This window comes from Triturus cristatus, chromosome 4_2, assembly GCF_964204655.1.
Source record: "Triturus cristatus chromosome 4_2, aTriCri1.1, whole genome shotgun sequence".
NCBI lineage: Eukaryota > Metazoa > Chordata > Amphibia > Caudata > Salamandridae > Triturus > Triturus cristatus.
The window spans coordinates 123,028,310-123,053,193 of NC_140586.1; the positions used below are offsets into that span (position 1 = coordinate 123,028,310).

Genomic DNA, 24,884 nt, shown 5'->3' on the forward strand with positions numbered 1-24,884 from the left:
ATGAGTAGCTATCTGGCTTTCCTTATGTTGAGGCTTTGTTTTTGCCTCACGGTTTTGTCACTTTTGAGTGCTGGACATTAGCACCAGTTACATTAGCAACATCACGTTAATTGTTTATAGGCACAGGGAGATTAAGTGATTTGCTCAGAATCAAAGGATGTAGAGCCGATGCCAAGACTCGAACCTGGCTCCATAATACCACAGTCTGCACCTTTGGCTGTAACTCCACATCCTGGGTAGAGAGAGAGAGAGAGCGGCAAGCAGAAGGCATATGAAAGCTTGGCTTGTTATGGGCTTGAGATTCCAGCAGAACCTCGAGCTAAGCCAGAACCAGGCTTCAGGCTCGAGCCTGACTCAGGCTTTCAGTGGCTCGCCCGCCTCTACTTTACAGAGAATGACTATGTCCACACTGAGATTGCTTAGTATCAGCACCCTCTTTAGTGCATCAGAACTCTTAAACCTCACTGACCACTCCACACCAACAAGCCCCAAAACGGTGGACAGTGCATGTTGCTACTGCATTTACACTATGGTATTATTCAAATTTTTTGTTGGTGCTTATCAAAACCAAAAATAACACAATTTTCACAAAAATCACCTACAAAATAAAACGAGGCAGTGGGTATTGATTTTCATACTCATAAAAATAAACACTTCTCTTTCACCTGTAGAGCTTTAATATAAGTGATAAAAGTTAAAAGATCCAGTGTACAAGTAATCCCAGAGGTTTGAGTACTCACCAGCAGCCGGGGCCCATGCAGGTAAGAGCAGTGGGGCCGGGTGGGGGATCGGTGGGATTTCGACTGACGATGACGAGGGAAAATTACTGAATTTTCCCCCATCATCATCCGTCAAAATTCCCCCACTCCCCCTGCCCCACCGCTCTTACCTGCACGGGCCGCGGCTGCTCACCAGCTCTGTGCAGGTTTCTCTGCAGCTTCAATAACCTGCTTCTACCTCTCATGGGCTGCTACTCTCTTTTGGGAAAAGTAGAGTTCCTCTCTTCAAATATTTTCGTACAGAGTGGCATATAGTAGAGTGGAGTGACGTAGAGTGGAGTGGCATAGAGTAAAGTGGCATAGCTTTGAGTCGCGCAGTATAGATTTTGTGTAATGTTGCCACATAATCACGGCCATAGCGAACACCCGGCATTTACCAGGTGGGCTGCCAGGCTGGGGCCCGGTTATGTGCCCCTGAGGGGCCATTTTTGTTACCGGGACCGGCAATATCGGCCCCCTGTAACAAAATCGGTCGAAACCGGCCCTAGCAAAGAGCTCGGCCGCACCATACCCCCTCCCACCCCAAGGGCCGGCTGAGCATTTTGCCACAGCTATTTTCGGTTCCCAGTCCGGCCCTGCACATAATCAATCATCTGCAGATTTTACCCCAACACATTTTCTAGCTCAAATGGATCAACTTGTTTCCCACACAGTGAAAGGCCCTTCTCAGAAGTTGACAGATCATCTTTCAGTTGCAGATTGATGGATTTGGTTGTTAAACTGGTACTACTGAGGTGACATCTTAGGCCAGACAAAGTAACTCTGAGTAAAGATAACAAAAGAATGAACTAATGCTGTCACAAAATGTGCCACATTAAATAGCATAATTTGCCTTTTCTTGCTGCATAATTTGGTCCTCCCCTGCTGCATAATTCCAGTGTCTATCGGTATGAGGCATAAAGGGAAGGAATGGCTGAAATGCAACGAAAATAGGCGTGCAACTGCAAGCATCATGAAGGTGTAAATGTGTTGCTAGTATGGCATTTATACATTACAACACCTTAATCCACTCCACAGGAAATGTGATTTTATTTTAGTTGTATGAGTAAGACAAAAGATGCAGGCGTAGATAAACAATATCCAAAAATGTTCTTGTAAATTGAATGAATGAATGGAGAAAACAGTGTGAGAACTGTAAACAGAGGAAGTGTCCTGAAACCCGTACATGTACGGTGATAATCAATATAAAAATATTAGAAAAGGTGTATTTAAAAGTGCAGCAATAAAGAAATAGGTTCTCAATTACAGCACAATCAGCGAATGGATACTAGTCATGTTGAATCAATCTGTGCTTGGGCCATGCTCCACAGAAAGAAAAGCAAGTGGTGCCTGGCACGCGCTGGCCAATTAGGAGGCAGCTAAGAAGAATGACAATCAAGCCAAAAAAAGGTAAGCAACGGTTGGGCTCCAAGCCCTTTATTGTAAACAATATCACTTGGAAGCAAGAGCGCATGCAGCCCATGTGCTGTTGCCATCGAGACCTAAAAATGGGTTTCACTTCCTGCCGTTCGAAGGCTTAGGATACAGGGCGTGGAAGGGTTAAGCAAAGGGTTACCAAATTGCTACCTATTTGGAGCAATATGGATCCGGGATTGGACCAATATTTCAATATAGTCAAACAACAGGAGAGAGAGGGAAGAAACTGGAGCCACTCTTGGTCCCCCTAGATAATATCAACTAAAAAACAAAAGAGTGCTGCCAACAAAAGAAGAGCCAGCAAGAGAAATCGCTCTTGTTTTAAAAAAGAACCCTCACTCACCAACCTAGTTGGTGACATGCTTCATCATTGGGTTCCCACCAGAGGGGCCGAGTGCCTCCCCGGTGTGCTATGACGCCTGTCTACAGCGGAGTGGGTTTATTTGTTTGATGTGAATGTTAGTGAAAAGTGGTTTTATGAAAATGCCTAAGTTTTATCCAAAAGAAAATTTTACTTGGTGGAAAACCAGGCACAAGTAAAAACAAGTGTGGTGGATGTTTACAAACTGGTTAAATAGACCAGAGACATCCTAGTATATAAAAAAAGGAGATGTGTATGGTCAACATGTTTCTGCCTCCTGTTGCTTTTGGTGAGGCATTCGTCAGGACCAGGACACCATGGCGGTATGCCCACGCTAATGCGCACCCTGACCTGTGGTGTTACAACACCGAATTAACTCACGGTTGTAACTGTGTCTTCAGAATTTCTGAGGGACGTGTGAAATCTGAAAAGACATACAAAAATACATCACAAGTCAACAAATCCGACGATACGTGATTACTTAGGTGCTTGAATTCGTCTTAAAGTGATAAAGCTCATGCTGATGCTGAGTGCTCTTCGTGGTGCAGTCATAGGCTCATCGCTAGAAGACTGTAGGGCTTATTAGTGGAAGTGAATAAATTAGCACTTACTTTATTGTGCTAACCACGAGACCTAGTGAATTTCCAGGCGATATTTAACATTGTAAAACTCATATCAAAGGCATGCATTCTTCCTACATACAAACTCGGGAGTTGCCGGTAAATGGATAAATAAGACTAGTGGAACATGACTATAAACTACAGGGGTATGAGCAGTCGTGAGGCTCATAATACCCCTGAAAGCACGGCAGACTTAGTATATGGAGAGAAAAAAGGCTTACTTTAAAACAATTTTAACCTCACAACATAGGTCCTGGTGGGGCGCGGTGGCTTATAGTCACACTCTGCAAAGTCAAAAACACAATTTAATTTCAAAAACACAATTTCAAAAACACCTTTTACGGAAGAAGGCAGAGTGGGTTCAAGCAGAAGGAAACTTTTTATAATCAAACCCCTATGAAACCAACATCATCAGCAGATCACTAAAGTGAGCTATTAAAAAACTCCTTCTTTCATCTTACTTTATTGCAATTGCACAAAAAGGATCTTTAGGCCAAGATTGTTGCGATGAAAGCAATCACACAAAAAGTCTCCCCAAAGAATCCATTTGGGGAAATAACGTTTAAACCAGGAATGTGGGTTTTTTGTGCTTGGAATACACCAGGTTTTGTTGAAAAAAATAATGGGATTTCTGAGTCATGGAAACCATGTTTCCAGGGCCGGACTGGCCGTAGCGGGCACTGGGCGTTTCTCCAGTAGGCCGGGAGGGTGGGAGCTGGTTTTCAGCCTCTGGGGGGCTGTTTTTGTTACCAGCGGTCTGCAATATCGGCCCCTGTAACAAAATCAGTCGAAACCGGCCCTAGCAAACGGCTCGGCTGCCCCCCCCCCCCCCTTCCGTCCAGGGGGGCCAGCCAAGCACTCCACCAGGGCCGGTTTTGGTTCCCAGTCCGGTCCTGCATGTTTCTTTTCAGAATAGGAAATTCTACAGGTTGACTGGACTGCCTTTTATGTGACTGCCTCATGATATTCCATGCAGGGTCTACTGATTTTTAATTTTGTTAATCAAAATATTTTTTTTCAACCCTCTCTTCTGTGAGGAAAAAGATTGCTTTTTTGGTCACTGTCCGCCAGGCATGTGAATAGATTTTCCGGTATCTCCTGACTGGATATATAAAGTAGCAGCATCAAGGAAAAATATTGCCACCCTGAAAGAAACGGAGGGGCAAGTAATATGAATTTTACAAATGAGGAGCGTTTGACCCCGGAGGTGACTGAGCTGCCACTCACACTGCCGGAAGGCCTTCTGCCTTCCAGAGGTGTAGAGGGATTCTGATCTTGTATTCATAGTAGCACCTGGGGAATCAAGCCACCATTATCTACAGGCTAATCAGTCTTTTTAATCAAGGCTCGGGCATTTCACAGCCATCTTGCGCAAGGGTAGCTTTAAAATCAGGTCCATGAGCAGATAAACTTGGGTGATGAGCATTTTAGAAATATTCATGCAGCACTTTTCAGAGCACAGTATCTACAATATTAATATTTTCAATTTAAACACCTACAGCCCTTCTCACCAACTGGAGAGTCGTGATTACAGTGTCACTCATTGGGTGGGAGTGTCACACTTTTGAGCACTGTGTCACGTATTGGGTGTGATTGTCAAACCTGGCAGCACAGTATCCCTCACTGACTGTGAATGCCACACATTGGAGCACCATCTAATTGCTGTTTTTATTTCCACTCTAAGCTCCTCTCTTCACATCCAACATCTAATCCGTTTATCACTCTCAGTTTTTTTTATTGCCTCATACTTTTCCTTTCATACTCCCTCTGCTTTCTCATTTCAATGCACTGTCTTCTCCCCCACGTGTCCCTATCTGCCTTCTATTACTTTTGTCTGCCCTCTCTCTTTTATGTTGCTTTCTGCCATTGTTGCCCCAAGTCTCCCCGCCACAGCGTTCCTGGGTTACCTTGTCCTGTCTTCCCCGTGTCTCTTCACTCAAATCCCTGGAACACAGAAGCCAGAGCCTGGGCAGTGAACCCAGTAACTTCGCATGTATCTAGCAGCACCCATGCTTTTAAACTTGCATCCAGGGTTCTATCTTTTTGGCTTTGGATGGCTCTAAGGCAGGATGGATCAGTGACGTCAGCAGTCACTGCTGAGAAATGCAGGGTTCTGCAGGTCACAAGTTCGAATTCTGGCAAGGCCAGCTCAGCCTTCTATCCTTCTGAATTTGGTTAACAGAGTACCATTAAATTGGGTAATAGCAACCGCTGTTACTTACAGAGCTTTGAAGAGGCAAAAGTACAGAATGAAGCGCTAAGTGAAGTTATTTATTATTATATTATAAGATGGCTGTACCTGGGTCTCTGGGTGCACTTGTCATGTGATGGGTGTACTTGCACATATCATGGCTGTATTTGGACATAATCTATTCCAAAAAAGGGGGGGGCAAGGGGATTTGGATAAGCCAAGGCGTATGCTTTTGGGCACAATATGCTGTTTCTGGATATATGGTGGGTACCCTTGGAATATGAAGCTGAATTATCAAATGATGCTGCACTTGGGGAGTAGAGGGGACACATGGCAATATGCGGAGTGTTGCTTGTCACACACAGGTGCACCTGGCATTAGATACCGGCAGAGGGGCGTATGTGGCAGCAATGGGACGTACAGTGGAAGCACGGAAGCATTTAATGATGCCAGGACTTGGGGATATGAGGCTGTGCCTGGCCAGTGTGAAGTCTGTGAATTCTGCATCTTGCTGTGAGGGGCTGTGTAGACCATTCCATTCCAGCCCAGTTGTGTGCTGGAACTGGTTTTAGATGCATAATGGTCTATTACAGTTTCAGTTGGAAATACATTTTCAATCAATCAAAATACTTTATTCGGCTCTATTGAGCCATGAAAGTCAAATAACAAGAAGAATATACATTAATGAATGCATATTTAAAAACATTGGAAGCACTTTATAAAACAATAGATTATAAAAACCTTGAACAAAATGACAGACATCCGGTAAAGTGACAAAGCAGACGTATACAAGCTGAAATTTCAGAATTTCGATCGTGATCTTAAGGAGCTTAAAATATAGTTCAAAACAGCATGGACAACACTTGTGTTTCCCAGACCCTGCAAGGTGGTCATTCTATCTTAAAGAAGACTTTTCTCCTGTTCCAATATAGCCTGATGTCCACAGACACTTCCACCATAACTGGACCTGGTAGAAAGGTTAGTAACTGTACGGGACGTGCCAGCTCAAGCCACTCCTGGCCTTGTAGCCAAAAGCCCCAAGCACGCTGGGATTTTGCAGAAGGGCTTTGTGAAGTTGCATGTTTTTAATTTTACAGCGCAAACAAAGGTTGATCGAATGCGTTGTGAAGAATCGTAAAATGTTTCTCTTTAGCCCATTCGCATGAAATCATGAAACTTGAGACAAGTTTTGCTGTATGTAGCCCAATTGAACAATAGCAAAATGGGTCAGTGTAAGAAAACGCATGCAGCCTCGTTCTGAGTGCGGCGGTGTATCCAAAGCGAGGTGCCAATGGTGCCTGCACCGCATTATAGATACTGAGGGGCCCTATTTATGAGAAACTAACGCTGCATGGTGCCACAAGTCAATTTGGTGCACTGCGTTAGTTTTGAAGCACAGGGATGCAACATATTTACAACAATATGTTGCATCCTTGTGCTTTTCCCTGCACTGGCGCACAAACTGACGCCATGCGCCGGCACAAACACCCTTGCACCATGCCGCGTCATGGGGAGATTGCTTTTGTGCAGGTGCCCCACCTTCTTGTACAAAAATAATCAATTGAGGTGATTTCCTCTTCCAATGTGTGCTTTAGAAAGCAGCATGCATTGAAAAAGGAAATAAGCAAAGAGATTTGACAACATTTCTCCTCCTTGCACCTTGCTACGACACCCCTTGGGTAACTTAGCCTTCTGATGTATTACCAGGTTTACGATTGCTCGTAAATCTGGAGATGCATCAGTGGACATGGGTGTTGCTTGGGCGCCACAGCAACACCCATGTCACGCCCCTAATACGCAAAGTGTTGTCTGAAAAGCGGCGATATTTACAAGCACACGTAAAGCCACGCAAGGTGGCTGTATGTGTGCTAGTAAATATCACTCAGCAGGTTGCACCGCCGGTGCGTCACGCATCGTGATGCACCATCGGCGCAAGGGGCTTGCAAATATGCCCCTGAGGTGTGAAAGATGACGGCAGCCTTGGGCTCTTCCTGACATACTGTCTTTGCTTGGGTAGATGTTGGATACAGTAAAAACATATCTTCAGACCTTAGCCCATAACAATCGGTTAACTCTAAATGGCACAACGAAATTGATGTGTGAAAATGACGCAAGGTGCAATGATGATTTAACCCTGTGCGATTTTGCCACATGGTAAATCCGCATCAATCAAAATGACGGCTAAGTGTTCATCTTCTGTGCATAGAGAGGCTCCACCACAGGTAAACTTGCAGAGAGAAAAACAGGACACATTTTCTAGCTTGGCTGGGCTCGATCTAAGGAAAATGATCTCGCTGAATGGTGAAACATATCTACCTAGAGGTCATGGAAACCCAGTTAATACAAAAGAATAGATCAGGTAATTTTGCAAAGTGTGAAAATTGAGAGCTTTGCAAACTTTGCGCACTCTGACTTGCAAGCGTTTACTTCTAATGGGAAAAGATGAAACTACAGCTCCCACAATGCAATATTCTGCTGACTAAAAAGTCAGGACTATTTGAGACTACCACACATGAAATAAGACTAGTTGGCAACCATGGGGCAGATTTACAATAACTGGTGCATCCCTGCATATCAGCAGGGATGCGCCAGTTATTGTACGTCACGGCTCCGCCACCATGGATGCGCCGCATTTACAATGCGGCGCACCATGGGGCATAAACGGACAGATGTGTGACGCATCTGTGCCATAAATGCAGCGCATTGCTGGAGTTGTGTCGCAAGCGCGACGCAGCTCCAGCGAGGCTCTGTGGTGCCCTATCTGCACAATGCTGCGTCAATCCGTACGCCTGCTTCAAGCAGGCGCAGGGTTTTGACGCAGCATGGTCTCAAAAATGACTGAGTGAAATCTTGTAGATTTCACTCAGCCACTTTTAGGAGGCGTTCCTGAGAAGGAACGCCCCCCCTGCACAGGGACGCCTGCTTCTGGCGCAGGGCTTTACAACGTGACGCATCTCCCACATTCGTCACGTTGTAAATACCCAACAGCATGGCGCTGGTTTTGCGCCGCCACTGCATCACAAAAGTGACGCAACGGCGGCGTAAAAGAGGCGCAAGGGGCTTGTAAATCTGCCCCCATATATCTAGTCGAGCTGGAGACCCGGTAGGGAAACCTGCACTCGGCCTGTTGTGAACATGCCAGGACTGGGGGGGTAGAGGTGAAAGGTGAGAGCCGAGGAGCGTTCACCCCTCAACTAAAGGGGTGCATTAAGGTCTGCGCGCTGCCGGAGCTGAAACTCGTACTTGTACCAGGAGACAAGCGTTCTTCCCTGGTTAGTAACCGGTCCCTGGGGTGTGAATACAGTCCCCAGGCGATGTTCATTAAAATCACAGAAGCTGTTTAATATTTCAACATCTTGGCAAGCGCGCGGGCTCCCTGGAGATCTGTGAACGTTCTCATGACGTGCCTGGGCAGGGACGGTAAAATAGCTGCGCATGAGTCCTACCTCCGACGAACGTGGCATCAATAGACGTGGTTTTAGCCTAATGATTGTGGCTTATCAGCGTGACGATCCTCTGCTTCTCGGAGTGTGTATGAGGTGGGCGGCAGCATTAGATATATACGAAATAAAATAGAGGAAGACAGCCCGGTGAATCCACCATCACTTGTGCAGGGATCTCCGTCTAACATGCATGCAGAATACATGTTTGACTTCCGGGTGGTGCGCTCCTCCATTCATCCTGCAGTAAAATAAGCACACGTGTGTTCCCTGGTTTTGGTTAGAGCTTACACCAGTTTTTTTGTAGTTTTTTTTTTTTTACTTTGTGACTTTATTTGACCCTACTGTCGCAAGGCCTCCACATAAAATAACAAAGGATCGAGTGTCTCTTTCCACTGGCAATGTGTCTGACAATAGCAATGAGAGAAAGACGGTGGTGAAATTTAAACTGTTAAAGTTGGAATAAAATGTTCCTGAATTTGTGTTTGGAAAAAAGTAAAATGACTGGATGATTTTTGTATCAATTTTATTTTATATTTAATTTAATATTAACATTTAATTTAATATTGTGGTTCAATCATAACTCAAAATAAGCTAGGTTGAACTTTTGCTTTAAGCTCGAGGCTGTAAGTATTGCACACATCTTGCAGTATTTTTTTATATTAAGCTGCCACCGATTTGCATAACGGTTCCTCCTATCAAGTACTATATTTTAGTATACATCTTATAGCGGTAAGAGCCACTTACAATGTTAAAGAGAAGTGTGTTTCATAACCTCTGTAACGGTATTTACCATGTTTCTAAGAGCTCTCAATTTTGGCAGATAAGGAAACAGGGAAATTGAGCTAAAGTAATTTTCATTTGATCTCTCACTTTTCATGTGGACAATCAGAGATCAGAACACCAATGTTTAGGCTATACACTTTCTGGCATAGTTCAGATGCCACAAAAAAAGAAGCTTTATGTGTAAATCATGAAAAAATAAAAACACCTAATAATGAAGTACGTAATAGATACATTTATTTTTATATTCGGATATAAGATCAAAAAATAAATATTGCTTACCATGAACCCTTCTGACAGCTTTTTTTCTCCGAGACCGCAGAGACTCAGTCACTTCATCAGCAGGAAGACCTTGCTATTTACTGAAAACCGCCTTGAAAAAGCCCAAGGCCAATGGGCCACTAGGGCGAAACACGTGTCGGCTTGTTTGCTTTTTCTTTCGCAATTTATACCTGCACTGTCTACTAGTAATAAAAACATCACAAGCAATTTCAATTTGAGCAAAGTTCTTGATGTTGATTTTCCACTGACGTGGACCAATTAAGAAGGCACCACCCTCCACCATTTCTCAACCTTACCCTTTCAATGGCTCTTGGGTGTAGCCATTCACGAGGATTGTGCCACATGTAAATTTGGTACGTTATTACAAAGGGTAAACCCACAAATCACTGGGACCTGGGTAATAGAGCAGTATAAGGGAGAGGGTCCCAGGGTGTACAAACTATTTGTTATAAAAAGAACTAGCACAAGATCAATCACAGAAAAAAGCAAAAGAAATGCAAAGAAAACTTGCCAAAGTGTTATTTAATCACACTTTAGGAAGGTACACATTTACTAATAAATACAATAGACTTAGATCAAATAGTGCGGGGTGCCAAGGAAGGGAAAGAAGTGGATGGTGATTTGAGTGAGGAATGGGGGGTAAGTGACATATAAATTATAAACACGTCACAATTTAATTGCAAGGCAAAACAATTTCAAGCCAAAGCATCCAGGTCAAATTCATTGAAATGAATATCAGAATTATTTACAAAAACCATGTACAAGCAAAAGCACAGTGTCTATTACACTGTTGGCAGTACTGGCAAAGAAGTGTTGTCGACGTTTCGACCCCTGGACATAGGTAGGTAAGTCAGCTCCTTACTAACGGGGTCTTCTTCAGGACAGAGACAATGTGACAAGGGGAGTGGCACCTAAAAAACATATATATATAAATTAATGACAATTCGAAATCCCAAACTGGATTGATTCAAGGGGACTCCAAATAGGACAAGTAACCATATTTACCCAAGACAGGGATGTACAGGTGATCAGTATCTTCTTGGCGTCAAATGACGCAAGGGCTGAACACCTAGATACCCCGTTTTCCTGGGCCTCTTAGCCTTCTGCAAATCACCCTGATGCTGGGTTAGACCTCTTAGAGGTTTTCCCCTTTAGGTCTGTGCACTCGCCCACTGTACATCTTTGTGTATTTCGCCCATGATCGATTTTTGTATATATCGGTTGTTTTTCGACAACTACCTCAATTTCCTACAAATGTCTATTATGGTGAACCATGGCTTTCTCGTTTTTACTATCTATGACATTGTTCGGGGGCCAGATAAAACCTATGTGTCTATTTATACACTTAGTCTAACTGTGTTCACTTTACTGACTATGTTAAACATCTGTCGATTTTATGTTTACTTTTGTACCCTCCCTGGCAAGGTTCAGTTACTGCTGTCTAATTTACTGACATAACAATCGATTGTGTATTTGTTTACCAATGCATGTTGTGATATGATGTTGTCTTTAATCAGACCCAGACTTGTTAGTCTGTATATGCCCCATTGTTTCGCTTTGACACTGTCCACCTCTGGGGCTAATCTGTATTTTATTACTGATATGCACATGAACATCAAATCAGCAATTATGTGTCCTTCTCCCCCCTGTTTTACTATAATTTTGACTTTAGCGGAAATTGCCTTGAGAAAGCAACTCCGGTTGTCTTTCTTCTAATTCATCTCAGACTGCAGGCATCTAGCGTCTGCGCCGCGTCTAGCGTCACGCGGCGCGTCTGCCTATTTAGATGCACAAACGGTGCAGTTCTCTGTGACTTCTGAATAATTACGAGGCGAGTCGGTGTTGCCGCGTCCTACGGTAAGGGTTTAAAAGTGTTTAACAACCCCCGCCCCCACTCCCCTGCTACTGTATGCCCAGTTACCGAGACTTTTTCCATTTGTCCGGCTGCTCGCTGCTCGCTAATTCGGGCTATTTTGTAATTCAATTTACCTCTCGCTGGTCATTGCTTTAATCCCTTCTAGCCTCCGCTGGCTTTGTGTAACATCACACAGTGGGTTTTGTGATTGAGCATACCTGTTTTTACCCATTCAATTTGCTGACCAGATACCTTAGGTTAACTTTATTCATTTCTGCTGAACCCCTTTTTCGTTAGGGGCCGATTAATAGCATACCTTGTAAAGCAATGTCGTCTGATGACATGGCGTGGTTTCTTTGCTCTTTTAGCTGTACTTCCCCTAGGCTAAGGTTTTTTAAGACTTTAGTTATATTACTCCTTTGTTTTTACCTTTAGAGACTGGATTTTCCTGCGATTAATTCCTTTGTCGCCTTTTGAGTATGCACCATGGCTTCTGATTCGGGAGATATTGCATTCCCCGATTCCTTCAAGACTGACAATTAAGTAAGTTCTCTTCGTGGAATTAACTTTTGAATCCTATATGTGCTTTTGTGGATCTCCACTCAGACACCTTATAATTTCCCTTTAGGTGCCACTCACTCTACCCCCTCTCTGGAGCTTTTCAGCCCTTGCGTCATTTGACGCCAAGAAGATACTGATCACCTGTACATCCCTGTCTTGGGTAAATATGGTTACTTGTCCTATTTGGAGTCCCCTTGAATCAATCCAGTTTGGGATTTCGAATTGTCATTAATTTATATATATATGTTTTTTAGGTGCCACTCCCCTTGTCACATTGTCTCTGTCCTGAAGAAGACCCCGTTAGTAAGGAGCTGACTTACCTACCTATGTCCAGGGGTCGAAACGTCGACAACACTTCTTTGCCAGTACTGCCAACAGTGTAATAGACACTGTGCTTTTGCTTGTACATGGTTTTTGTAAATAATTCTGATATTCATTTCAATGAATTTGACCTGGATGCTTTGGCTTGAAATTGTTTTGCCTTGCAATTAAATTGTGACGTGTTTATAATTTATATGTCACTTACCCCCCATTCCTCACTCAAATCACCATCCACTTCTTTCCCTTCCTTGGCACCCCGCACTATTTGATCTAAGTCTATTGTATTTATTAGTAAATGTGTACCTTCCTAAAGTGTGATTAAATAACACTTTGGCAAGTTTTCTTTGCATTTCTTTTGCTTTTTTCTGTGATTGATCTTGTGCTAGTTCTTTTTATAACAAATAGTTTGTACACCCTGGGACCCTCTCCCTTATACTGCTCTATTACCCAGGTCCCAGTGATTTGTGGGTTTACCCTTTGTAATAACGTACTCATGGGCAGGTGCATACCTGCGAGGTATTTTATGTGACTCTTCCCCTTTCTTAAAATGGTGGAGAGTGAGACCCTTTCCTATACCGAGGAGTACATTAACCAGCTGCTACAAGATCCGAGGAACCTATTCCTTTCTTCAGACACCCCTAACATTGACTTTACACTCAATGATAAAATTGCGAAACTTGAACGTTTAGAAAAGAAGTTAATTCGTACTAAACTTCACGGTCACTTACTTACCAAATACCTTCAGGCTAACATAATACCTGTTGGTTTGCAGATTAAAATTGAACCAGCAATCTTTGTTGATATCCCTAAATTTAAAGAAGGTTTTAGTTTTATAGCCAATAATGCCTCACGACATTGGATGGTACTAGGGGTGGAAACAGCGGCAGAACAGGTTCAAGTGTTATCGAGAGAGATCGCTGCCCTAAAACAGGAAATAGCGGGTGATGCCACTTTGATCAATGCAAAAAGTGCCCTGGAAAATCTTGGCAAATCCTTAAAAGACTTTGAGACTACAACTCAGAACAAAAAGTTGGATAAACTTTCCAAAGATATCAGATTTTACGACAAAAAGATCACTTATCCTTACCTCAACGAGGATTATTATAAACAAGATAATTCAGGCCGTTTCGTAGGGCGAGGTAGAGGAGCCTTCAGGGGAAGAAGGAACTACACCACTTTCTCTAACTCATCGGTGAGCTCGGATAGCGAACAGGAAGCCTCGGGCCAAGGCTACGACTACACCTACAAGGATAATTGGTACCCCCCTCAAGGATATCTTCCTTTTTTAGGGGAAGGCCAATGGAGACCACCACGGGGCCGGGGCAATTGGCCAAGAGGACCATCGAGAGGCCAACAGAACCCAGGGAGCACGAACTGGGACAGAGGCAGGGGGGCGATCCCCAAACAGGTCCGTTTCCAACCAGAGAACCACGGGGAGATCTCCACGAGACGCAAAGTATATCGGTGGTGAACTCTAATATCAACCCAGTAGTCAATATTTCCACATACTCTTTGAATACAGAGGAGCAATCGGTTCTTTCCAAAGGGCTGTCATTTGTTCCTACAGCCCACCCTAATGCTTTCAACCTGAAAACCGAACTCCATGGTTTCTTTCGAAAGATCCGTCTGAGATATTTCTTTAAGAACTCCGATGATACTCCCTCTAAATCTATCACTGGACTACGTCCTCCATCTAAGTTCGTACCGCCCACTCATACAATGAGTAACAGAATTCTGGCTTTTGAGAGCATGGTTCTAAGTGATGTCAACAATCTACTGTCAGCCTATAAGCATACGATACCTAATACTAGCAAAGTTGAGAAAGCGGCCCTTCTGAGTCTCAAGAACAATAAGGACATTGTCATTAAGTCTGCCGACAAGGGTGGGGCAATAGTTGTTCAGGACACTACGACATACAAGTCTGAAATCATGAGACAACTTCACGATGGTGTCAGCTATTCTTTACTTAAGTCTAACCCCACCAAGGATCTGGCGGAGGAAATACACCACATCACTAGTGAGGCATTAGACTCTGGCTTTCTAAGCAATTTGGAATTTGATTATCTCAATCAGAGGAATCCACGCTTACCAACAATATACACCCTACCTAAGATACATAAGGACCTCCTTCACCCACCCGGCCGTCCCATTGTGTCCGGTTGTGGTTCATTACTAGAACCTCTTTGTAAATATATTGATTTCTTTCTAAAGCCACTGGCTGAACAAACAACAACTTACCTACGTGATACCATGCAAGTAATTACTATCATTGACCAAAAATCTTTCAACCCCTCGGAACAATTACTTGTCACCTGTGACATCGTATCACTTTATACTAGTATCCCTCAGGAACCAGCTTTAAATGTGATGAGAGAAGTTTTGAATTCCAGACCAGCACCAATGAGGGTACCCACGGATTTCATCATTGCACTTCTTGCTATTGCAATGAAAAAGAATTTTTTCTACTTTCAAGGAAACTATTACATCCAAAAGAAGGGAGTAGCGATGGGAGCTGCATTTGCCCCAGATCTGGCGATATTGTATATGGACAATTTTGAACAACGTCATATCTTCGATAACAACAACCCCTTCTCTCGAAAAATAGAACTATGGAAGAGATATATCGACGATATATTGCTAATCTGGAATGGCGATATAACTCAACTTAATGCATTTCACGAATGGCTGAACCAGTGTGATCGGGACATTCAGTTCACTATTCAGTCGGACCCCCGGGTGATACCATTCCTGGATCTAAAGATTTTCAGTGAAGATGAAAAGCTCTGTACGACCTTGTACCGAAAACCCACTGAACGGAACTCACTTCTAAGATACAGTAGTCACCACCCACGAGGTTTAAGAGATAACTTGCCGGTTGGCCAATTCCTACGAATCCGTAGAAATTGCACCAAGAGGTCTGATTACTTAATGGAATCTGAAGATCTGAGCATCAGACTTATTTCAAGGGGATACCCAAAGCGCCTGGTGAAAAAGGCCCAGAAGAGGGCGTGGTTCAATCCACGGGAAACCTTACTAACGGCGAGAGAACCTACCGCCTCAGCCCATCATCAAAAAATGATTTGCGTCACTACCTTCTCTACTAGAAGCAACGCAGTGAAGAGGATAATAAATAAACACTGGAGCCTTGTGTCCACTGAAATTGATCAACCATCGTTACCCATGCATTCTTTCAAAAAAGGAATGAGTATCAAAGATCATGTTGTTCATTCTTTTCTTGAAGACCCAGTGGAACCAACGATACAGTCACTGTGGAACCTGCCACCAATTATAGGCCATTTCAAATGTGGATCCTGCAAGGCCTGTCCGACAACGATTCAAGCTAAAACTTTTGCATACAAACATCATGTTGTCACACTTGATTCCCACACCAACTGTAACTCTACTGACGTTATTTATGGGATTCTTTGTCCGTGTGGCCAACTGTACATTGGCCAGACACAACAGAAGGTTAAAGTGAGAATATTACAGCACCAAAGTAGAATAAGATGTCAGGTCATTGGGGCACCTCTAGTCGAACACTACAAACAGGTGGGACACCGCCCAGAACAAATGCAGTGGATTGTATTAGAAAAAACCAGATTGGGGCCAAGGGGAGGTGATATATCCTCTGTACTTACGGTCAGGGAGTGCAAATGGATGATTCGTTTTGATACAATTAACTTGGGTCTGAATGAGCAGGACCTTAGCAATGCCCAGCTAGCTATTCTAAACACCTAGATACCCCGTTTTCCTGGGCCTCTTAGCCTTCTGCAAATCACCCTGATGCTGGGTTAGACCTCTTAGAGGTTTTCCCCTTTAGGTCTGTGCACTCGCCCACTGTACATCTTTGTGTATTTCGCCCATGATCGATTTTTGTATATATCGGTTGTTTTTCGACAACTACCCCAATTTCCTACAAATGTCTATTATGGTGAACCATGGCTTTCTCGTTTTTACTATCTATGACATTGTTCGGGGGCCAGATAAAACCTATGTGTCTATTTATACACTTAGTCTAACTGTGTTCACTTTACTGACTATGTTAAACATCTGTCGATTTTATGTTTACTTTTGTACCCTCCCTGGCAAGGTTCAGTTACTGCTGTCTAATTTACTGACATAACAATCGATTGTGTATTTGTTTACCAATGCATGTTGTGATATGATGTTGTCTTTAATCAGACCCAGACTTGTTAGTCTGTATATGCCCCATTGTTTCGCTTTGACACTGTCCACCTCTGGGGCTAATCTGTATTTTATTACTGATATGCACATGAACATCAAATCAGCAATTATGTGTCCTTCTCCCCCCTGTTTTACTATAATTTTGACTTTAGCGGAAATTGCCTTGAGAAAGCAACTCCGGTTGTCTTTCTTCTAATTCATCTCAGACTGCAGGCATCTAGCGTCTGCGCCGCGTCTAGCGTCACGCGGCGCGTCTGCCTATTTAGATGCACAAACGGTGCAGTTCTCTGTGACTTCTGAATAATTACGAGGCGAGTCGGTGTTGCCGCGTCCTACGGTAAGGGTTTAAAAGTGTTTAACAACCCCCGCCCCCACTCCCCTGCTACTGTATGCCCAGTTACCGAGACTTTTTCCATTTGTCCGGCTGCTCGCTGCTCGCTAATTCGGGCTATTTTGTAATTCAATTTACCTCTCGCTGGTCATTGCTTTAATCCCTTCTAGCCTCCGCTGGCTTTGTGTAACATCACACAGTGGGTTTTGTGATTGAGCATACCTGTTTTTACCCATTCAATTTGCTGACCAGATACCTTAGGTTAACTTTATTCATTTCTGCTGAACCCCTTTTTCGTTAGGGGCCGATTAATAGCATACCTTGTAAAGCAATGTCGTCTGATGACATGGCGTGGTTTCTTTGCTCTTTTAGCTGTACTTCCCCTAGGCTAAGGTTTTTTAAGACTTTAGTTATATTACTCCTTTGTTTTTACCTTTAGAGACTGGATTTTCCTGCGATTAATTCCTTTGTCGCCTTTTGAGTATGCACCATGGCTTCTGATTCGGGAGATATTGCATTCCCCGATTCCTTCAAGACTGACAATTAAGTAAGTTCTCTTCGTGGAATTAACTTTTGAATCCTATATGTGCTTTTGTGGATCTCCACTCAGACACCTTATAATTTCCCTTTAGGTGCCACTCACTCTACCCCCTCTCTGGAGCTTTTCAGCCCTTGCGTCATTTGACGCCAAGAAGATACTGATCACCTGTACATCCCTGTCTTGGGTAAATATGGTTACTTGTCCTATTTGGAGTCCCCTTGAATCAATCCAGTTTGGGATTTCGAATTGTCATTAATTTATATATATATGTTTTTTAGGTGCCACTCCCCTTGTCACATTGTCTCTGTCCTGAAGAAGACCCCGTTAGTAAGGAGCTGACTTACCTACCTATGTCCAGGGGTCGAAACGTCGACAACACTTCTTTGCCAGTACTGCCAACAGTGTAATAGACACTGTGCTTTTGCTTGTACATGGTTTTTGTAAATAATTCTGATATTCATTTCAATGAATTTGACCTGGATGCTTTGGCTTGAAATTGTTTTGCCTTGCAATTAAATTGTGACGTGTTTATAATTTATATGTCACTTACCCCCCATTCCTCACTCAAATCACCATCCACTTCTTTCCCTTCCTTGGCACCCCGCACTATTTGATCTAAGTCTATTGTATTTATTAGTAAATGTGTACCTTCCTAAAGTGTGATTAAATAACACTTTGGCAAGTTTTCTTTGCATTTCTTTTGCTTTTTTCTGTGATTGATCTTGTGCTAGTTCTTTTTATAACAAATAGTTTGTACACCCTGGGACCCTCTCCCTTATACATGTAAATTTGGGCCCTGACAACTGTAGCGCCGTAAGTCCAGAACTTTCCACCCATACAGCGTCTTCATATTGCTTACCATGTACCCGTTTGTTATCTTTACAAAAAGGTTAGGGGTTGTCATAGGGTAGGATTACTTTTAGTTTAAGGATTAAGATTACGGTGGGAAGGGGTGTTAGGCATTTTTGTCATTTTAGTAATCCAAATAATTGTTTCTTCATTATTGTCGATGCAATTTTCTCTCATAAATGATTAATTGCTATTCTATTTCATCATTTACATATGGCTCCACAAAGGTAGCAGTCTGATCTTTGTAAAGTAATACTGCAAGTGAGTGGCGAGAATTTAGTTCCAACTTTTGTTGTCTCTCCTAAGAAAATGTCATCACCCCTACCTATCCTCCCTCTCACTTTAATAAACTCACCCTTCCTTTTGTTTATTAAAACGTTGCTTCTGGCAGATCGATGCCTTGCAAGGTCACCTTCTAAATACTGAAAGTCTGAAAGTCGAACATGGAAAGATCGAACTCTGTCTTCCTTCACCTTTGCCCACCTGTGCAAGTAAATTAAAGTTGTGCCCCTTGAGGTCAGAGCGACTTATAGGGTCACGAGGATGGTCGACGATTTTTACGGGGGCCATCTGCTCTGAAATATGTATATATTGACTTGTACGATTTGGCAAACAGTATCCCAAGCCATCCAGGTTAGTGAAATATGGTTGACAAAAAAATTACAAAATTCTTATAGTCCGGGGCAGAGTTCTTATTCTCTTTGAGTAACATAGCAGTTGAAGTGGAGAGCCAAACTTTAGTTCACAAAAAGATAAGCCTGTCCTCTCAATAGTCACATTATACACACACATCACAACAATATAAAATTATTATGTGAAGGAGTAAACCAATGTGGACCGCTTCCATTTTGAAAGCTGTCTGTCCCCGCCCCACGTACCGCTATGGGATGTCTTTTATTTTGAAAATGGCTTCCCAGTTGTTGCTGTAGAGCAGGCACAGAGGGTGCACATCTGGAATAGGGTGGGAAGGCTCCCAGTGTGCCCAAGGCAACAGTGATGTGGTAAACGTTTGAAGAACCAAGGGCGTCCGAGTGCACAACACTTACTTCACAAGGGAGTTAACTCAGCTAGTAAACATTAGCTCCTTGCTTTAGAAGGCAGAGCACATGATAGCTCCGCCCACTCTGTGTGACGTAAGCAGGAGACCCGGGGAGCACCAGGCGGAGCCCCAAACAACAGACAATTAACTCCAGAACTGACTTGGGACAGAATTCTTTGGTTAGAGATAAACATCCCAGGCAGTATTCAGGCATCAGTGAACAAGTCCGTCTCCTGGCTAGACACAACCTAACCAGAGGCGCAACTAGAGCCAAATTTCGGGGGGGGGGGGCTAAGAAAAAATCCGGGGGGGGCTGAAACTTTAAGCAATAGGCAGAGTGGAGCTGCAAGGGCTCTTAGAAGGGGTGAGCAATAGGCAGAGTGGAGCTGCAGGGGCTCTTAGAAGGGGTGAGCAATAGGCAGAGTGGAGCTGCAGGGGCTTGTAGAAGGGGTGAAACAACAGCAAGGCCTCATTAACATGCAAATGGTCTTTTAAAGACCTGTGAAGTGCTCGGGTGCAGCTGTGTGTCTGTCCAGGAAGCTGTCTCATACCGGGCTGACACACACGACGGGGGGGGGGGCGGGGCTGAAGCCCTTCGAGTCCAATGGGTGTTGCGCGCCTGAACCTAACTATCAACGAAAGAGGCCCTAATCTTAAATTCTGTTTGACTGCGCTAAAAAACCTGGGCCAGTGATGCTTCAGTATTAGACCAGATACCGCTCAGGCAGTGGACCAGGAAAATGGACTTCCCATTGAATTATTTGGATAGTAAGCTTCAGCTGCCCAACTAGCGCTGAAGGCTAGTGCAACGTGACCTTAGCGCAGTCTGAGAGACCTCAATGGCCTCCTTGAATGCAATAAATTTGTCTGAAAGCAGCCAGTACAGCTCTTTAACTTTTATCTTTTGCCAAGGGAACCCAACATTTAGACAGCAATTTAGCAAAAGCTGATCTGCCAACAAGGCCCCAATTACTCGTGCCTTCTGCCGTAAGGTGAGCTCAGGATTAAAGGGTGCTGCAGCCAGCACGGCCGCCATTACTGGCGGCCACCCAAGCCAGCCCCAGATCCCCACCTAATGTCAGCTCGCCCAAGGAGAGTCTTGTTGCATCATGATTGTGCCCTCACGCTATGACAGGTGGCGGGGTGATGGGCACTACTGCACTGGGCCCACACTTTGCTACATTAGTACTCCAAGACTCTCTGCTGCAGGCTCCTCACTGACCCGCACTATGGCACGCTATCACTGCCGGACTCTGCTGTACAACACAGCAATAGGCCTTCAGTGCTTAAGTTGTAAACAGAATAAGTGCTAGGGCCCCTTGTCAGGAGGCCACCACAGCTTCCACCACCTAGTACTGCTGCCAGCACTGCCAATGACAGACCCTACACAACTACTAACCATCACACTGCTACAAGTGTAACATTTAGGTGTTTGAGGCCTTCAATGCTATAAGAATGGCTGGGGCCGCTGTTTTTTTTTGTTTTTAATGTATATTAAAATAATAAACAACTGTTGTTCTGCTCATCTTTGAACTGAACAAACAATGCCACCATGTGGCAGCTGTGTTGACAAGCACCGGTGTCGAGCAGCGAAAACCACAGGCTCAAATTAAGCACTGGCACGCACATGGTTTCACAGCAGGGTTGCACACACTACAGCACAAGGTCTCTTCCTGTGGCGCAAACTGTGCAATACTGTCAGTGCTGCACCCTGCTTTACTGCCCCCGCTGTGCCTCACTATCACTGCTGGTCTCTTCTGCACACACCATTGCTGGGCCCTCACACTAACACAGCTGGTTCGCTTCTCGCACTACCATCCACATTGTGTCACATTACCATTACTAAACTCTCTGCTGCACACTCTTTCACTGGCTAGTCACACAAAGTGCTGCACTATGACTGCTAGACTCAGCTGCTCACACTACAGCAGAGGGATCTTCTCTGCAAGTTCACTGCTGGGCGCTACTACACAGTACTGCACTGGACCACATTATCAGTTCTGTGACTACTCCTGTCCTCTCTCCTAGCTGCAGTCACATTAGCTCTCCACCCCCCAGATTTGACTTATGGGCCAGCAGTGCTTAATTTGTAAAACATTAAGTGCCAGGGCCCTTCTCAGGAGGCCACTGCGGCCTGCACCTTCCATTGATCCTGCCAGCACTGAAAATGACAGCACCAAATTAATACCCAACCATCACACTCCTACAAGTGTGACAATTCTGAAGATTTCAAACCACACAAAGCTATAATAATGGCATAAGAGGCTGGAATTATTCATTTCGATGCAAATTGACTTAATAAACACAGTTGTTTTGCTCATCCCAAAATTAAAAAGACATCGCTACTATGTGGTGGACAATTAATTGCTGGTGCCGAGCACCGGAAACCAAGGCTCAAATTAAGCACTGTGAGCCAGTCTTTCAGGGTCCCTTAAATTCAATCGATAGACCCTAGTATGCAGCCCCGCCTCCTTAGTTTTTGTTCTCTTCGCACCTGTAATATTATTCCTGACATCAGCATAGTGCTTGTTCAGCCCACCCAGCACTACCAGCAACGAAGATGCCATCAATAATAGCCGGCAGGTAGTTGCTGTTGTACCAGTCAACAGCATGGCACCTTAACTTCCAATCTCAGAAATAATTGGCTTCCCCTTGTGATCCTGCTCAGAGCACTCCATCCACTTCCCATAAGTCCCCGCATTCTTTGCTTCATCTCATCCCTCTTGTAAGACGTGTTCGAAAAATTGAAGTTTTCCGCTAACTTTCGAGCTGGTCAGGGCTGAAAATATGGCAGCCCAGCAGGTCAGACAGTACAATGTGTTAAAGTGTCTTCTGTAGCAATCTATGACACCTGCGGGTCAGAGACTCATATCCCAGGCGGGCTGAATTGAGCTGTCATCCTTCTAAGGTTGATGGGGGATAACACTTCTGTCACAAGCATCGCGATGCTCCCAAAAGAGTATTGTGTGCCATATTAGTAAACTAGCCAGTCCTGCAATGTGTCACACAACATGCCTTACAAACTGCCATCACCTTTTACAAATGGAAAGTCCAGGATCTCATAAACTCAGGTATTTATGAGCCCCTTGCAACACTTTTCGTGACGAACTAGTGGCGTAAACAATGCGCCACATTGAGCCATATTTACAAGGTGACGGATGTAGGCAGATGCGTTACCTTGTTAAACCCTATGCCACATTATGCCCGCGTCAGATATAATGTATGCAGGGTGGGTGTTCCCACGCAACAAAGCCTCATAGGACTGGCGCAGCGAATTTCACTGCCCCATTCTAGGATGCCACTGCGTCAAAGCCTTACGCCTGCCTCACAGCAGGCGTAAGGGTGATGCAGTGCTATGCGTGTGGGCCTGCCTCATGCATTGCTGAACTTGCATCATGCTTACGACACAACTCGAGCAATGCGTGACTTTTGCGCCGACAGATACGTCAGGTTTCCTGACGTATCTGTCTCTCCTTGAGACATGGAGTGCCCGTAGGAGGGTGCAGTGAAAACTGTTGCATTGCTGTTTTCATGCATCGATGCAACAGTTTTCATTAATAAAACCCGGAGTATCTCCTGTCCTTGGGGATCCATACTTCCTTTCATCATATTATACCTTAACTCAAAAAAAACATTCACCACCAAACAATGTACCTGTCCGTGCACACAGCCGGGTAATGCAGGCCAGCTGCGTGCTGGCAGCTTCCCTGCCCCTCTCCTTGTAACTTGCCTCTTTCCTGCTGCATTGTCAGATGTGTCCCCATTTCTGTCCCCACTTGTGGTTCAGTGCTCTGTCTCTTTGTAGCGAGGCGGGTGCTCTATAAATAAACCACTTGCATCCATGCACACATTCCCTGGGAAAATGGAAACCCCTCTGGCAAGAAAAGTGCCTTGCCCGGGGAACCAAAACCAGTTGCAATTAAAAACCTTAAGTGTAAGCAAGTTTCAGTGGTGGTGGCCCCGGGTGATTGGCAGGCAGACTGCAGGAGCTTGGAAGGGGCGGGCGGAAGTGGCGGTCTAGCTGAAGAGGATCAGTACCCACACAGCACTGGGAGAGGGAAAGGAACCCCTCCATTCCTTTCTTTCCCTTCCTCCAGGGTGGGAACTGGCACTGGTTAGGTCCCATCCTGGGCCAAACCCCACTTCCTGTTGTGGGGTTTTAGGAAGCACATTTTTGAGCCAGGGTCGGAAACAGCACTTCTCAGAAGGGAAGCCCTCCTTTCACAAGGCAGTGCCTGCACTTCTCAGTGGGGCTGCTATAATGGAACCTTGGCAACACTTCCGAGTAACACTGTCAAATTTGTAATTGGAACTGTACCAGCTTTTTCACGTAGGGCTACTGCGCTTTGGAACAGAACTATACCCACGATCCTAGCTCTGCACTTTCAGTAGCCCAGCACCAGCACTTGCTAGTCAGGGCCACTCAACTTGTAATTGAGAGATACTGGCAGCAGGACTCGTTGGTACGTACCGTGAGTGCCGGCACTTTATTAGACTCCATTTGAGATCCTTTCTTAAGTTAGCTCTTTTGCGAGTTGTTTTAGTTTTGACGGGTTTGATAAATTGTGGCATTTTTCCAGCAGACCCTCTCCTTCTCTAATGATCTGCCCTCTTACCTCCAGAAGTTCCAACTCTCAGAGGAGATGTCTCGTTACCTCTAATGATCGGCCTTCTTCTTTCAGCACATTAATCTCCAGTGATGTACTTTCCTCGCAAAGACTTCATTTTTCATCGGTTTGCCCTCTTCCTGAAGGACATATTATTTTTCTCCAAAGGTGTGTCTTACCTACAGAAGTTTTTATTCTCCAATAGTCTCAAGGATTTCTTGCTATTGATTTGTTCTTGTATGCGCCAAGGTGCATCTGGTCTTGGATTGTGCTTCATGGAGATGTGCTTGAGTAGAGCAGGATCATCTGCTGTCATGTAGAGGGCAAAGTTACAATTGTCTTATAGGGTCTTGACTTTGGCGTGGGTACCCAATGTGTCTGGCAGGGCCACACAACTATTATGGTGATCATGTTTTGGGAAATGCTTTGAAAATGTTGTCCTCGTCTTTGATGCCTATGGCTCACCTCATTGGGTTTGAGGTGTATGTAGCAAGTCAGAAATGTCAGTAAGGTTGGCCAAGTCTGTGTGTTGACAGGGAATCAGGTGCGGTTGGCCGTGGGGTGCACTCTAAACTCATGATGTTCTCATTAGCATGGGTAGGCAGCTGAGTGATGTTGGTGGCGGCTAGCCAGGTGAAGAGGGCCTTCTTCATGGTCTTGTTGGATGCATTTTTTGGCAGACACAAGTCTCTAAGGAAGATGTCTGTCTAGCTGGTTGTGGCG

At 44.4% G+C, this 24,884-nt stretch overlaps 1 protein-coding gene and 2 long non-coding RNA genes across 3 annotated transcripts in view; all 3 read left to right on the forward strand.

The window, feature by feature from the left end:
* PDE4A (phosphodiesterase 4A) overlaps positions 1-24,884 on the forward strand; it is an 888,137-nt gene that overhangs the window by 302,203 nt on the left and 561,050 nt on the right. The gene's annotated exons all lie outside the window — the stretch shown is intronic.
* On the forward strand, positions 12,157-12,949 carry LOC146833131 (uncharacterized). The gene is made up of 3 exons (XR_014960202.1): positions 12,157-12,270; positions 12,356-12,448; positions 12,543-12,949. It is a non-coding gene; the product is annotated as an uncharacterized LOC146833131 (long non-coding RNA).
* Positions 17,559-18,351, forward strand: LOC146833132 (uncharacterized). The gene is made up of 3 exons (XR_014960203.1): positions 17,559-17,672; positions 17,758-17,850; positions 17,945-18,351. It is a non-coding gene; the product is annotated as an uncharacterized LOC146833132 (long non-coding RNA).